Here is a 14769-nt window from a genome sequence, read left to right on the forward strand (position 1 = left end):
GGGGGGGGGGAATACTGTGTATAAAGAGATATTTAAGGAGCAGAAGCAATAGGATTTGGGAGGAGTGGTTGTGTATGGGATGGAATCCAGGTTCCTCGGTTAGGAAATTGGGAGGATGGTGGCCCCACTTTTTAAAGAAGGGGGAAAAGAGTTTAGAATGCAGGCAAGACATGAATTCGGTTTTGAACGTGTTCAGGTTGCATAAATAATAATGAGATACTTGTACGGTGTTTCATTTACCGGCAGGAACTCAGTATAGAACTTTCAAATGAGGATTTGAAAACCATCAAGTACAGAGAGTTTTTGGTGCCTGGGGTTTGCAAGGTTGCTGCAAGATGCCATAGAGGGAGTCAAGGGATTCTTGACCTTCAAATAATGCGCAAAGGAGCGAGAGCCCACAAGAGAGTCAGAAATCTAGTGTAAAAGGGCGTGTACAAGGCGGGCCAGGAAAGAGTGCGGTCAGAGGTGGTCCAACGGGATGTGTGTGTGTGTCAGGCTGTTTCTTAAGACCGCTTGGTATTGAGGAAGCAAAAGTTACCATTCACAGTCCCCAAAAACCTTTCTACCCACTATCCAAACACTCAATGAGTCAAGCCATTATTTAAAGAAAGATTTGCATTGTTTAAAAGGAAAAAGTCAAGGGGTGGGAAGTGCCTGTGGTTCAATAAGTAGGGCGCCGGCCCCATATGCCAGAGGCGGCGGGTTCAAACCCAGCCACGGCCAAAAAATACAAAAAAAAAAAAAAAAGAAAAGAAAAGAAGAAAGAAAGAAAAAGAAAAAGTCGAAACAGTGCAGATAGTATGACTTATCTTAAACAATGTTGTTAACTATTTGGAAAAATATATCGATCACAACTTTATGTCATCTGGCAAGATAAATTACAAACGTATTAAAGAGTTAACTTTAAGAATTAAACCATGAAAAGTTTAGAAGAAAATGTAAGTGAATATACTTATTTTAATACATTCAGATTATTTCTAACAAACCAGTTAAGGTGGAAATTGAAAAAAAAAAGTCTAGATTTGGCTACTTGAATATTTACAATAGAACGTTTATGTCAAAAGTACCATATGGAATTAAAAAGCAGATGACACTCTGAGGGGTAGGTTAAAGAAAGAGGGTAACTCTAACTTTTGATTTTATGCAGATTTATGTATTTTAGTCTATTAAAAGTACTTATTATTTTTGTAATTAAAAACAATTTTACTCAAGCCACAAAGTAGGACAATATTTATAATAATACCAGAGATACAAAGTTTGAATAGTAGCAGCAACCGTAGCTCAGTGGGTAGAGCGCCGGCCACATATACCGAGGCCAGCAGGTTCAAATCCAGCCGGGGCCTGCTAAAACAACAATGACGATGGCAACAAAAAAATAGCTGGGCGTTGTGCTGGGCACCTGTGGTCCCAGCTACTTGGGAAGCTGAGGCAAGAGAATCACTTAAGCACAAAAGTTTGAGATTGCTGTGAGCTGTGATGCCATAGCACTCTACCCAGGGCAACAGCTTGAGACTGTCTCAAAAATAAATAAATAAATAAAAATAAAAACAAAGTTTGAATAGTTTTGTAAAGAAGCTTTTGAAAAGTATTAAAAACTAGATGTACCATCTAATAAAAAACAGGAACAATGAACATGAAGTGGGTTCACAGAGGGAGAAATATAGACGGCCCATAAAGTTATAAAAAATGTGCAAGTATCTACTAACCAAAAGAACATAAGCTTTTAGATACTTTTTTAAAAAATTAATTCATTGGCTAAGAGCTGTTTAAATACTATTGTCTAGAGTTAGTAGGGAGCTGGGCCACAAGGTCCTCCCATGCCCTGGGTGCTGATGGGAGTATGACTTGGCACTGAACTTCTGGAGGGAGTCTGGATGTGTATACAGCCCAGACACGGCTTCAACAACTCCACATTTGGGAATTCATCCCCAGGAAGGGATTATGGAAATGGATAAAGATTTTTCTATAAGAATTTAAAAAATCAAAAACTCAATGTCCAACAATAGGAAAATGGATAGATAACTCATGATGTGTTCATAAAGCAGCATTAGAGACATCACTTTTAAGAAGAATGCCGGAGGCACAGTGGCTCATGCCTGTAATCTTAGCATCCAAGTGAGACTCTATCCAAAAAAACCCCCAAATAATGCAGGAGAGATATGCTGAATAATATTCATATAAAAAGTGGTTTATATTATGTAGTTAAATAAACAAATTGTAAAATGCTACACGTTTCTGTATACTAAATGATCCCAATTTTATTAAATATTTGATGTAGGCTCAGCGCCTATAGCTCAACCGGCTAAGGCGCCAGCCACGTACACCTAAGGTGGCGGGTTCGAATCCCCAGCCCGGACCCGCCAAACAACAATGATAGCTGCAACCAAAAAATAGCCGGGCGTTGTGGCGGGCGCCTGTGGTCCCAGCTACTTGGGAGGCAGAGGCAGGAGACTTGCTTGAGCCCAGGAGTTGGAGGTTACTGTGAGCTGTAATGCCATGGCACTCTACCCAGGGGGACAGCTTGAGGCTCTATCTCAAAAAAAAAAAAAAAAAATATATATATATTTGATGTAAATGTGCCTGTGTTTAAAAATACTTACATATGTATACATACATACTATATATATGAAAACAATAACAGTGGTTATTGAATTATAGGTGAGCTTATGCTTCATTAAACATTCTTACTTTCATAATAGCAAAAAGTAGGTTTTTGTAAAGGTAGTGCAAAAATGAAATTAAAGTAGTATCTGGGCAGCGAAGCCAAAAGCCAGAGAAAGGACAAAGATAAATATAGAAAAGGATGTGACAGACTAGTTAAAATCTTGGGGAAGCCTGCGGCGGGAAAACGATGATGGTAGAGCCTGGTCGAGTGGATTAAGAGCAGGTAGAATCACAAGTATAAACAACCCAGCAAGATGTTGACTGTGAAGGAAAGTAAGCACCTTTTCACTTTATATCCCTAAGTCACAGTAGAAAATATACTTTGCGTTACCACCCAGTGTACATATGTAATACATGTATAGATAGGTTTAAAAATAGAAAAGTTTAATGTATAAAATGCTTACTGTTGACTACAATAGTTACTATTAAATACCATTTTATTCATTGAACCAGGCACATCTGCCTGTCTCTAAATTCACTCCAGGCTGAGGGCTTGACAATCAATACCTGAAACAAAACCACAGTAGTTTGCGCTTTGATGTCTATTTCTTCCCATTCTTAGTTTTTTGTGGTTAAAAATTTTTGTGGTTCAGAAAAATAAGTTGCCGAGGATGCTATTAATAACAACAATATACTTTGCTTCATAAGAGAAATTCTTTTTAAATCTTAATCTGAAATTGTGGTGAATTTCTAATCATTCTTCAATGTATTCAAATAAAGCATTCATAATTAGCTTTCTTCTTTTGGACATCAGCTTTAATATGGATTCAGAATTTTGGAAAGAAAATAGATCTTTTATCATAAAGTTTCCTTGTTGTTTTAAAATGACAAAAGTTTGAAATAAACTCACAATAAAATTAATATCTTCAATTTCGTTCCAGTCAAAATGTTTTTATGAATATTTTCTCTTCATGTGTTACAGAAATGTGTGAACACTTAGTAACCATAGTGATTATTTAAATGTATTTTGTAACTGTCGGATATATCCAAATCTTGAAATAATACTGTTAATCCAAATTCACTTAGTTAAAAAGTCAAAAAGAGATTATATATGCTAATTCTTTTGCTGAAATATCACGGTCAAAATGGTAGTAGCCACATAAGATTGCTTTTCAAACAGAGAAACGTAAAACTCATTCCTGAATTCATGTAACATAATTAGTACTTTCCTTGTAACGATCATTCCAGCATGACACGATGTATACATGTTAGTTAATAGAAAGCCTGAGCTGTTTTAACAAAGACCTAATAATACAGTGGTTTACAGAACACAGACATTTATTTCTCCCTTAAAATAAGCTGTGAGTCAGTGGTGCACATAAGCTTTGGTGCAGCAGGTTGCACGATCATATGCCTTACATGTTACTGCTCTACCTCCTCCAATAGCAGGTTGTTCTCGTCTACGTGACCCAAGGATGGGTCCTATGCACATTGTGTTCTAGCTTGCAGGAAAAGGAAAAGTAAGAGAGTCCTGGCCCCAGATAAGTCACACAAATCCCTTCTCCTATGTTCCACTGGTGAAGACAGAGTTGGAGAAACATACCTGAGGGGCCAGAGCTCTGTTCCTGACCCCTTCATAGGGAAGGGGATTGGGTAAGTGACTACTAGTTTCAGCCACAGACCCAATTTCTGAACAAAATATATCAAGAAGCGAAGATTCTCTCAATGAAATTAAACATCACTGTTTTTGTTTTCAAGTTCAAGAGATTGAGTACAATTCTAGCATGCTAAATCTTTGAAACACAGATTTTATTTTATTTTATTTTTTATTGTTGAGGGATGCCTGAGGGTACAAAGAACCAGGTTACGCTGCGTTCATTTACAGCTAAGTCCCTTTTCTAATTGTGTCCCACCCTGAAGAGGTGTGTCTAACACTGTGACTCCCCACCCCCCCTTTCCTCTCTCCATTCCCCTCTGTTCCCCCACCATGTACTGACATCAATTGTCCTCATATTAGAATGGAGTACATTAGATTCTTGCTTCTCCCTTCTTGTGATGATTAATTAGGAAGAATGTGTTTCAACTCCAACCAGGTTAATACAAAAGATGTAAAGTCACCATCTTTTTTAGTGGCTGAATAGTTTTTCATAGTAGACATTTGTCACAGCTTGTTAATCCATTTCTGGATTGTTGGGCATTTAGGTTGTTTCCACATTTGGGTGATTGTAAATTGAACTGTGATAAATAGTCTAGTGCAAATGTCCTTATGATAAAATGATTGTTTTTCTTCTGAGTAGATGTCCAGTAATGGGATTACAGGATCAAATGGGAGGTCTGGTTTGAGTTCTTTGAGGATTTTCCATTCTTCCTTCCAAAAAGGTTGTATTAGTTTGCAGTCCCACCAGCAGTGTAAAAGTGTTCCCTTCTCTCCACATCCACTCCAGCATCTGCTGCTTTGAGACTTTCTGATGTGAGCCATTCTCACTGGCATTAGGTGGTACCTCAGAGTGGTTTTGATTTGCATTTCTCTGATGATAAGGGACGATGAGCATTTTTTCATATGCTTGTTAGCCATTCATCTCTCTTCTTTAGAGAAGGTTCTATTCATCTCACTTGCCCATTGACATAAGGGATTGTTGGCTCTTTTTTTTTGTTGCTTAATGTGAGTTCTCTGTCGATTCTAGTTATCAAGCTTTTATCCAATTGATAATATGCAAACATCTTTCCCCATTCTGATGGTTGTCTCTTTCCCTTGGTTGTTGTCTCCTTAGCTGTACAGAAGCTTTTCAGTTTAATTAAGTTCCATTTGTTTATTTTTGTCGTTGTTGCAGTTGCCACTGGAGTCTTCCTCATGAAGTCTTTCCCCAGGCCGATACCTCCAAGTGAAACACAGATTTTAAATGGGAACGTAGAGAGTAGTTTCTAAGAATATTTTACATTATTCTATTATGCATCCTGGTCATTTTTACTTATGAAACACTCACAATTTTATTACAATTTTCCAGTTGTATTTATGATTTTCAGATAGCGTTTTGTGTTAAGTTGAAACATTATAATAAATCCTTTAGAAAAAATGTATTTCCCTATGTATTTGGAATAAACTGAAAGTGTTAGTAACTTGAAATGTTAGAGTTCTCATTAAGTGAAATCATACAATCTGTGTCTGCTTATATCTACTAAATAAATATTAATTGTATTCTATATGTTCTTTATAACTATAACATATTATCACTTAGAAGTGTAGTTTTAAATTTCTCAGCTGATTTATGAGGCTGAGAATAATTTTTTACTATATCTATGAACATTGAGAATAATTTTGAACAGCTGTTGGAGTAATTTTCTTTTTGCCACACATATGCTACTATGATAGTCATGTATTTGCATTAATTGACATGAAATAATGTTGTCAAAATTATGTCTTTTTTTCTTTCATTCTTTGAAAATATTTGAATGCCTTCTTAACATGTTTGGCTTGTTGTATTTCCAAAGTTTTTTCTTTCTTTCTTTCTTTTTGTTTCAGAAGATCTTAAGCTTTGTTTGCAAGAATATCATTACAAATAACACAACTTCAGTGGGTGTATAGCATTTCACAAACTATATTAATCTTTCTACTTATTGGCCACCTCTTTGTAAAATTTTGTACTGATTGTTTCATAAATAAAGGTACCTTTAGCCATCATTTCCCATTTTCCCTACATATGGCAACTTTTGGGGTGACTTTCCAGACATCCTTTAGTTCAAATAGAATAATTTATTGATTAGAAGAACTCTTTTTCCTAATATTGTCACTATACACATGTGCAGATCTAGCAGTTCAACCAGGACAAGCCTCTGTGTTTTTCACGTGATCATTCTTCTTTCTTCTAATAATAAAATAAGCTATTTTAAGAGTAATTTTTGAAAGCTTAATCAAAGTGTAGAGTTATCACAAAGTTACAGACACCTAACAGTTATTCCTAATAAAAAGAAACACGTTGAAAGTTGTTGACTTACAGCCAAATTTTGGTGAAAAGTCTTGCTGCCTTTGTCATCAGTAAATTTCTTTCCAGAAATTTCTGGAAATTTCTTCACTTCCTAACAGAAAAGTAAACTATAAAACATTAAACTCTTCTGATACAGTTATGATCAAATCCAGAGAAACAAATGATACTCCAGTAAGCAGAGGAGAGGCTGGCAGTTTCCAGCCAATGCATATATGTATTCCACCCTCTTCACTCCTGTCACTCAACTCAGTTGTCAGCAAGAGTTGCTGCAATATGGAACAGCTCTTGCTTGGAATATATGTGGTGCATTTTGATGTCATTGGTTCCATTGGTTCCATTCTTTTCATAACCCATGAATAGGTAGAGGCCTGGAGTTGAAAAATCACCAAATCAGAGTGAGATTTGAGATTAAAGAACCTACTAGTGAGGAGTATGTTTACACAGTGAAAGAAGAGAGATGTTAAAGACAGAGGTTGAAGAGGACTGAGGAAGTGAGACTAATGGGTGAACAAGTATTCTAAGGAGATGGGACAGAGGGAGGCTGGAGTACAGAGTCATTGCCCCGTCAGGGGATGAAGGCCGACTTACAGATATGGAGGGGATGAGGGAAGGCTGTTTTCTTTATACCAGTTAGTTGGTTGACGTGGGGACAGGAACTTATAAGATCTTGATGACTTCTGTTTTTTCTCATAACGTAAGACATTGGTTCAATGTTAGAGGAGAAATGAAAAGATAGAGGACCCAAATTTTGGAAATGGGAAATGAGGCTCTTCTAAAGAGTTGAGGACCCAAGGAGTTCCCTATTTATGGACACAAGAAACCATCCCAATCTGGCAACATTTTCAAATCTAGTAACATCTAGTGAATTTGTTATTGCTTCAGATCCTGGCCATCCAGGTTCATGATGCTAAATCTATACTTATAGCTCAAATCTCTCAGGTGTGCTTCTTTTACTGATATTCAAATCATCAATCTTCACTTCTCTGATGTCTAATTCACAGAAATCTACACTGAAGAAATGTGTTTGCAATATAGAGTTATACTGAACGTGCACCAGGAGAATTTGAAAGTAAAACAAGCATATTTTTGATTGAATTCCATTTTGAATTAAATTCAGACTAGGAAAAAGTAATTTGAATATGGTTTATAAAATCATTTATGATCTTGAGCATTTGAAAAGGTAAATAATTTATGTAATCATTTTAGGTAACTTGTATAAAATATAGGAAAAAAATTTAAATACCCACAAAACGGATAATATTGAGAATTCTTCACAAAATATTCCTTTATTTGCAAAACAACTTTCCATTTTAGTAATAGTTAATACATTCTTGATATGATACAATTGGATTTTTGCTTCTAGCTATGATATAGTAGTTTGTATTAGAACAACCTTACTGTTGAAAGCAGTTATAAAATTGTAATTAAAAATTAAATTTAGGGGTGGTGCCCGTGGCTCAGTGAGTAGGGTGCCCCCCCATATACTGAGAGTGGTGGGTTCGAACCCAGCCCTGGCCAAACTGCAACAAAAAAATAGCTGGGCGTTGTGGTGGGCACCTGTAGTCCCAGCTACTTGGGAGGCTAAGGCAAGAGAATTGCCTAAGCCCAAAAGCTGGAGGTTGCTGTGAGCTGTGATGCCATGGCACTCTACTGAGGGCAAAAAAATGAGACTCTATCTCTTAAAAGAAAAAAATTAAATTTAAATAAAATTAAGTAAAATTAAACTTAAAAAATTAAATCATAGAGACTATTACGAATGATTATATGCTAATAAATCACAAAACCTAGAAGAAATAGATAAATTCCTAGACACAATCTACCAAGGCTGAACCAGGAGGAAATTTAGAACATGAATAAATGAAAAACAATCTCCTAATGAGATAGGAGCAATACTAAAAAGTCTCCTATAAAAGAAAAGCCCAGGGCCTAATGGCTTTACTGCTAAATTCTACCAAGTATTCAAAGAACTAATATGAATCCTATTTAAACTATTCCAAAAAATAGATGAAGAAGGAATACTCCCAAATTCATTCTGCAAGACCTGTCAAAAGCAGATAAAGACATGACAAAACAAAACAAGATAAAATAAAAAATCATAGGCCAATATCTCTGATTAACATAGACACAAAACTCCTCAACACAAAAATGTTAGCAAACTGAATTCAACAACACACTAACAACACTTTAAAAAAGATTATTTATCATGATTATGTGGGATTCATCCCTGGGATGCAAGGACAGTTCATCATATACAATAAAGGATAAAAACTATATGATCATTTTAAGTGATGCTGAGAAAGTATTCAATAAAATTCAACATCTCTTCATGATAAAAATTCTCATAAAGCTGGATATAGAAGGAATATACCTCAGCACAATGAAGACCATATATAACAAACTCACAGCTAAAATCATACTGAAGCTAGGAAAGTCAAAAGCCTTTCCTCCAAGAACTGGAACAAGAAAAGGGTGCTCAATTTAACTGTTCATATTCCACATAGTACTGGAAGTTCTAGCCAGAGCAATTAGACAAGAGAAAGAAATAAAAGGCATCCAAATTGGAAAATAGGAAGTCAAATTATTCCTGTTTGCAGAGGACGTGATCTTACATAAAGAAAAACCCAAAGACTTCATCAAATAACTCTTAGAAGTGATAAACAAATTCAGCAAAGATGCAGAATGCAAGATAACCTACAATAATCAGAAGCAGTTCTGTACATCAATAACAAAGTGACTGAAAAAAAATTAAAAAAGCAATCCTCTTTACAGAACTGCCAAAAATATTAAAATACCTAGACATCAATTTCACCAAGAAAGTAAAGGAGCTCTACAGTGAAAACTATAAAGCATTGATGGAAGGCTGTTTTCTTTATACCATTTAGGAAGAAATTGAAGGGGATACAAGGAAATGGAAAACTATCCCATGTTCGTTGATTTTAAGACCTACTATTGTCAATGTGACCATATTATCCAAAGCGATCTATAGATTCAATGCAATTCCTATCCAATAACATTCTTTACTTCAATAGAAAAAGCAAACCTGAAAATTGTATAGAACCACAAAAGACCCCAAACCAAAGAAATCCTGAGCGAAAAGAACAAAGCTGAAGCCATAATTCTGCCTGACTTCAAAATATACCACAAAGCTCTGGAAACCAATACAGCGTAAAAACCAGTTGCATAGACCAATGGAACAGAGTAGAGAACCAAAAACTAAATTCACACATTTATACACAACTGATTTTTGGCAAAGATACTAAGAACACATACATTGGGGGAAAGACAACATCTTTAATAAGTGGTGCTGGGAAAATTGGATATTCCCATGAGGAAGAATGAAACTAGACACTGTCGCTTCCTATGTACAATAATTTAAAACTCAAAATGGAGTAAAGACTTTTTAGTATGTAAGTCTCAAAACTATAAAACTACTAGAAGAAAATGTAGAGAAAACACGTCAAGACATTGGTCTGGGAAAAGATTTTCTGGCTAAGACCTCAAAAGCACAGACGACAAAAACGAAAATAGAGAAATGGGATCATACTAAACTAAAACGTTTCAGCACAACAAAGAAAGCAATCAACAGAGTGAAGAGTGTAGATAATTGCAAACTATTCATCTAACAAGAGATTAACATATACAATATGCAAGGAACTCATCAGCAAAACTCCAAATAGCCTAAGTAAAAAATGGGTAAATGAGGCCAGGCATGGTGGCTTATACCTATAATCCTGGCACTTTGGGAAGCTGAGGTGGGAGGATCACTTGAGACCAGAAGTTTGAGACCAGCCTTGGCAACATAGTTAGACTCTATCTCTAAAAAAAAAAAAGAAAAGAAAAGAAAGAAAGAAAGAAAAGAAAAATTAAAAATCAGGCACAGTGGTACACATCTATAGTTAAGATATGGAATCAACTTAAGTGTTCATCAACAGACAAATTTATAAAGAAAATGTGGTATATATACACAGTGGCATCGTATTCAGCCATAAAAAGAATAAAATCTTGTCATTTGGGGGAACATGGATGAGCCTGGAGGACATTATGTTAAGTAAAAAAAAAAAAAAATCAGGCTCAGAAAGATAAATACTGCAAGTTCTCATTCATATGCGAGCTACAAAAACTTTCTTAGCTCATAGAAGTAGAGAGTAGAATTGTGGGTATTAGAGGCCTGGAAGGGGTTGGGGAGGGGAGGAGAGAGATTGATTAACAGATACAATATTATAGCTAGATAGGAGGAAAACATTCTAGTGTTCTATAGCACTGTCGGGTGACTAAAGTTAACAATAATTTACTATATGTTTTCAAATAGCTAAAAGAGACTATTTTGAATGTTCCCAACACAAAGAAATGATAAACACTTGAGGTAATGGATATGCCAATTACCTTGATCTGATCCTACCACATTGTGCGCAGTATAGAAATATCACTCTGTATCCCATAAATATGCAGAATTATTATGTATCAATTAAAATTCAAAAAAATAATTTTTTTTTGAGACAGAGTCTCATTGTGTCACCCTTGGTAGAGTGCTGTAGTGTCACAGTTCACAGCAACCTCAAACTCTTAAACAATTGTTTTGCCTCAGCCTCCCAAGTACAGGTGTCAGCCACAACGCCTGGCTATTTTTTTGTTGTAATTGTCATTGTTTTTTGGCAGGCCCAGGCTGGGTTCAAACCCTCCAGCTCAGTAGTATGTGGCTGGCATCCTAGCTGCTGAGCTACAGGCGCTTAGCCGAAAAAAATAATTTTTAAAAAGAATTCTAAGTGATAAAAAGGATTATGTCATAGTTTTAATCAGCATTTTATTTTTCATGGTGGTAAATAAAATAATGATGCCTCTTATAATCAATGCTATGTTAGATTTGGTGAAGTACTAATAATTGAACATAGAATCTATAGGCCAGGCACGGTGGTTCATGCCTGTAATCCTAACACCCAGAGAGGCTGAGGCCGGTGGATTACTTGAATTTAGGAGTTCAAAATCAGCCTGAGCAACAGCAAGACCTCAGGTGTTGCAGTGGGTGCCTGTAGTCCCAGCTACTCAGGAGGCTCAGGTAAGAGGACAGCTTGAGCCTAAGAGTTTGAGGTTGCTATGAGCTATGATGCCACAGTACTCTACCCAGGGTGACAAAATGAGACTATCTCAAAAAAAAAAAAAAAAAAAAAAAAAAGATAAAAGAGGAATCTATGCTTACTTTAAAAAAATTTATTTTTGTTTAGCTTTGTTTATCTGAGAGAATAAAGAGAATAACTATGGGTGTGTGAGTGTATAGTTAAAGAATTTGGCAACATATTATCAAATTGTCTGACATATTGTCAGACGCTATTCAGAGATGTTTGCTTCCCCCAGGGCTGGGTACCGGACTGTCCTTCTACTCTCCATCATTATGCTATACCTTTTCTCCCTTGGCCAATTTATTATTTGCAAAATTACATTTAGTTTTTGTTTTAGTTTACATCTAAGCCTAAAAGATGACTTTGAACATCTTATTTTTATTGTTTTTCTCTGTCTCTGTCCTTGGCCAAGTAAAAACATTTAGATATTATCTCTTTTTGTCAATTTATTAGAACTGTATATACATTAGGAATAGTACTTTTTTGTCATATATACGTTGCATGATGTCATATATACGTTGTATACATGAGGAATAGTGTTTTTTGTCATATATACATTATTTTTTTAAGTTTGTCATTTATTTTTTAACTTTATGGTTGTCTATATAAAAATTTTAAGCTCTCTCTCTCTACATGTGTTAACTTGGTGGCAGGATATTCTTTTTAAGTCTCTTCATCACTGTTGCTAGCAGCAATCCTCTGGAAAACCATAAAAGGACATGAACTTCATCACAGACGTTACAGTGAAGGAGGGGCTGGGAGGTCGTGATCTACTTAGCAGTGGCTGAGGCGCAACAGAACATGGGGTTGAGAGCATTGAAGCAGATGTGGACAAGTCCTTGGAAGAAGAGAAAGAGAGGGGATTACTGAGGATACAACTTTGAAAAGTCCTCTCTGGGGTATGAAACTGACAACACATTCCCCTTCTTTAGAATGCTCTGTACCTCAGCCCCATTCGTGGCCGAAGACTTTCTTTCTGCGACAGGCCACAAGAGCTTCCATAAATGACGTGGAAGTGGGAGGATTCCAATTCTGATATGCAAACAGTGAAGGGGGCTGTATTCTTAGAGTTCCAGGTGGAACTGAAGGATAAATTCTCCCATAGACACATTATTATTCGTGGTGATTAGTTTGGTTAGTTAGAATTTTCCTGGGGATAAAGACAAGTACACAGGCAATTACAAATCACTTTTAGTGTCCAACATCTGAATGTCATTCTGATTTTGTAGGAATTTCTAGGAAAGTTATAAAAGGAACCCTACATGATATTACATTAGTGAAAGCGTGATGTATATTTTTCCTCTTCATTTGTTGGCAGTTAGAAGGGCCTTGGACGTAAGCTTTGCCAAGCAAATGTATCCATTTGGGACTCTGATTCTGCACCAAGTGCTGAAATGAATAAAGGTGCATAGATCCAAGATGAGAATGCTCCCATGGCCACTTACACTCAACAGTGTGCTAACTGAAAGTCCTAGCCAGCACAATGAAACAAGAAAAAAAGTACCAGGATTAGGAAAGGAATGCACAAAACAGTTATTACTTACAGATGATATATAATTATCAACTTGAAAAAAATCAAAAGAATCCACAGATAAATTGTCAGAACTAATAAGAGTTTAGCAAAATACTAATATCAATATAAAAAGAAAATTGCATTGATATTCTACAGCAGAAAAATTTTAATAGTGTAAAATGATACAGAGCCCTTAGGAATAAATATAAGAAAAAATGTGCAGGTCCTTTTTATAGAATTAGTAGTCTTTATTGAAGAACTTTAAGAATATCCAGATATATAGGTTGGGGGAGGTGGCTCACACCTGTAATCCTAGCATTCTGGGAAGCTGAGGTGGGTGGATTGCCTGAGCTTACAAGTTTGAGACCAGCCTGAGCAAGGGTGAGACCTCATCTCTAAAAAGCATCCAGACATTGCGGTGGGCACCTATAGTCCCAGCTACTTGGGAGGCTGAGGCAAGAGGATCCTTTGAGCCCAAGAGTTTGAGGTTGCTGTGAGCTATGATGCCACAGCACTCTACTGTGACAAAAGGAGACTCTGTTTTTAAAAAAAAGAAAAGAAGAGTGGGGCCTGTGGCTCAAAGGAGTAGGGCACTGGCTTCATATGCCAGAGGTGGTGGGTTCAAACCCAGTCCCACCCAAAAACTGCAAAAAAAAAAAAAAAAAAAAAGAAAGAAAGAAAAGAAGAGAAAGAAAGAAAAAATATTCAAGTACAGGGAGAGATGGATGGACCTTGTTTGTGTGGAAAAAAAGAAAAATACTGGATACTGGATAGAAAGAAGTTCTACCAAAATTCCCAGTAGGTTTTTGCATGGAAGACAAATGGTTGGCCTTAAATTTTATTTGAAAAAGCAAAGGCCAGGGAGACGTAAAGCATCCTTAAATCCGGACCAAACAAGGTGACACGTACTACTAGAAATACAAAATTACTATCAAGCTAAGGTGGTCAGGACAATGCGGGACAGACACAGGATAGATAAATAGAACAATGGGATGGAATCTAGAACCCATAACAGACCCTCACATAAACGGAAATCTAATATAGGACAGAGTTCTCATTAGGGATCAGTGGGCAAAGGTGCTGGTTCATCTTTTCATCAAGTCATGTCAAGACAATCGGATGTGTATATGGAAAAAATAAAAATGGATCCCCTCGTCACGTCTAAAAACCAAACTAAACCAAAACTTCCACCTATATCAACATAAAGGCTTTTTGAAAGACAGAAAATTTTAAATGTTTCAATAAAAATGGAAATGATCTCAGAAGAAAGACTTCTTAAATAAGACTCCAAAATCAGAAAACATATGGAAATTTACTACATTAAAATGGAGAAATTCTGTTCAGGATGAAGTGCCCTGGACGTGGATGTCAAAGGCAATGGCCAAAAGCAAATTAAGAGGCAGAAGTGCAGGAATATATTGCACTTAGCCAAAAAAAAAAAAAAAAAAACCCAAACAAAACACACACACTCAAAAACCCCCACAAAACGTTAAGGCTAGAAACAAAGCTAAACCAGTTATCACTAATCTCAAGAAGATAAACATTATGAATGATG

Source organism: Otolemur garnettii, unplaced genomic scaffold (assembly GCF_000181295.1).
Source record: "Otolemur garnettii isolate 467f Iridium unplaced genomic scaffold, OtoGar3 scaffold00042, whole genome shotgun sequence".
Lineage (NCBI taxonomy): Eukaryota > Metazoa > Chordata > Mammalia > Primates > Galagidae > Otolemur > Otolemur garnettii.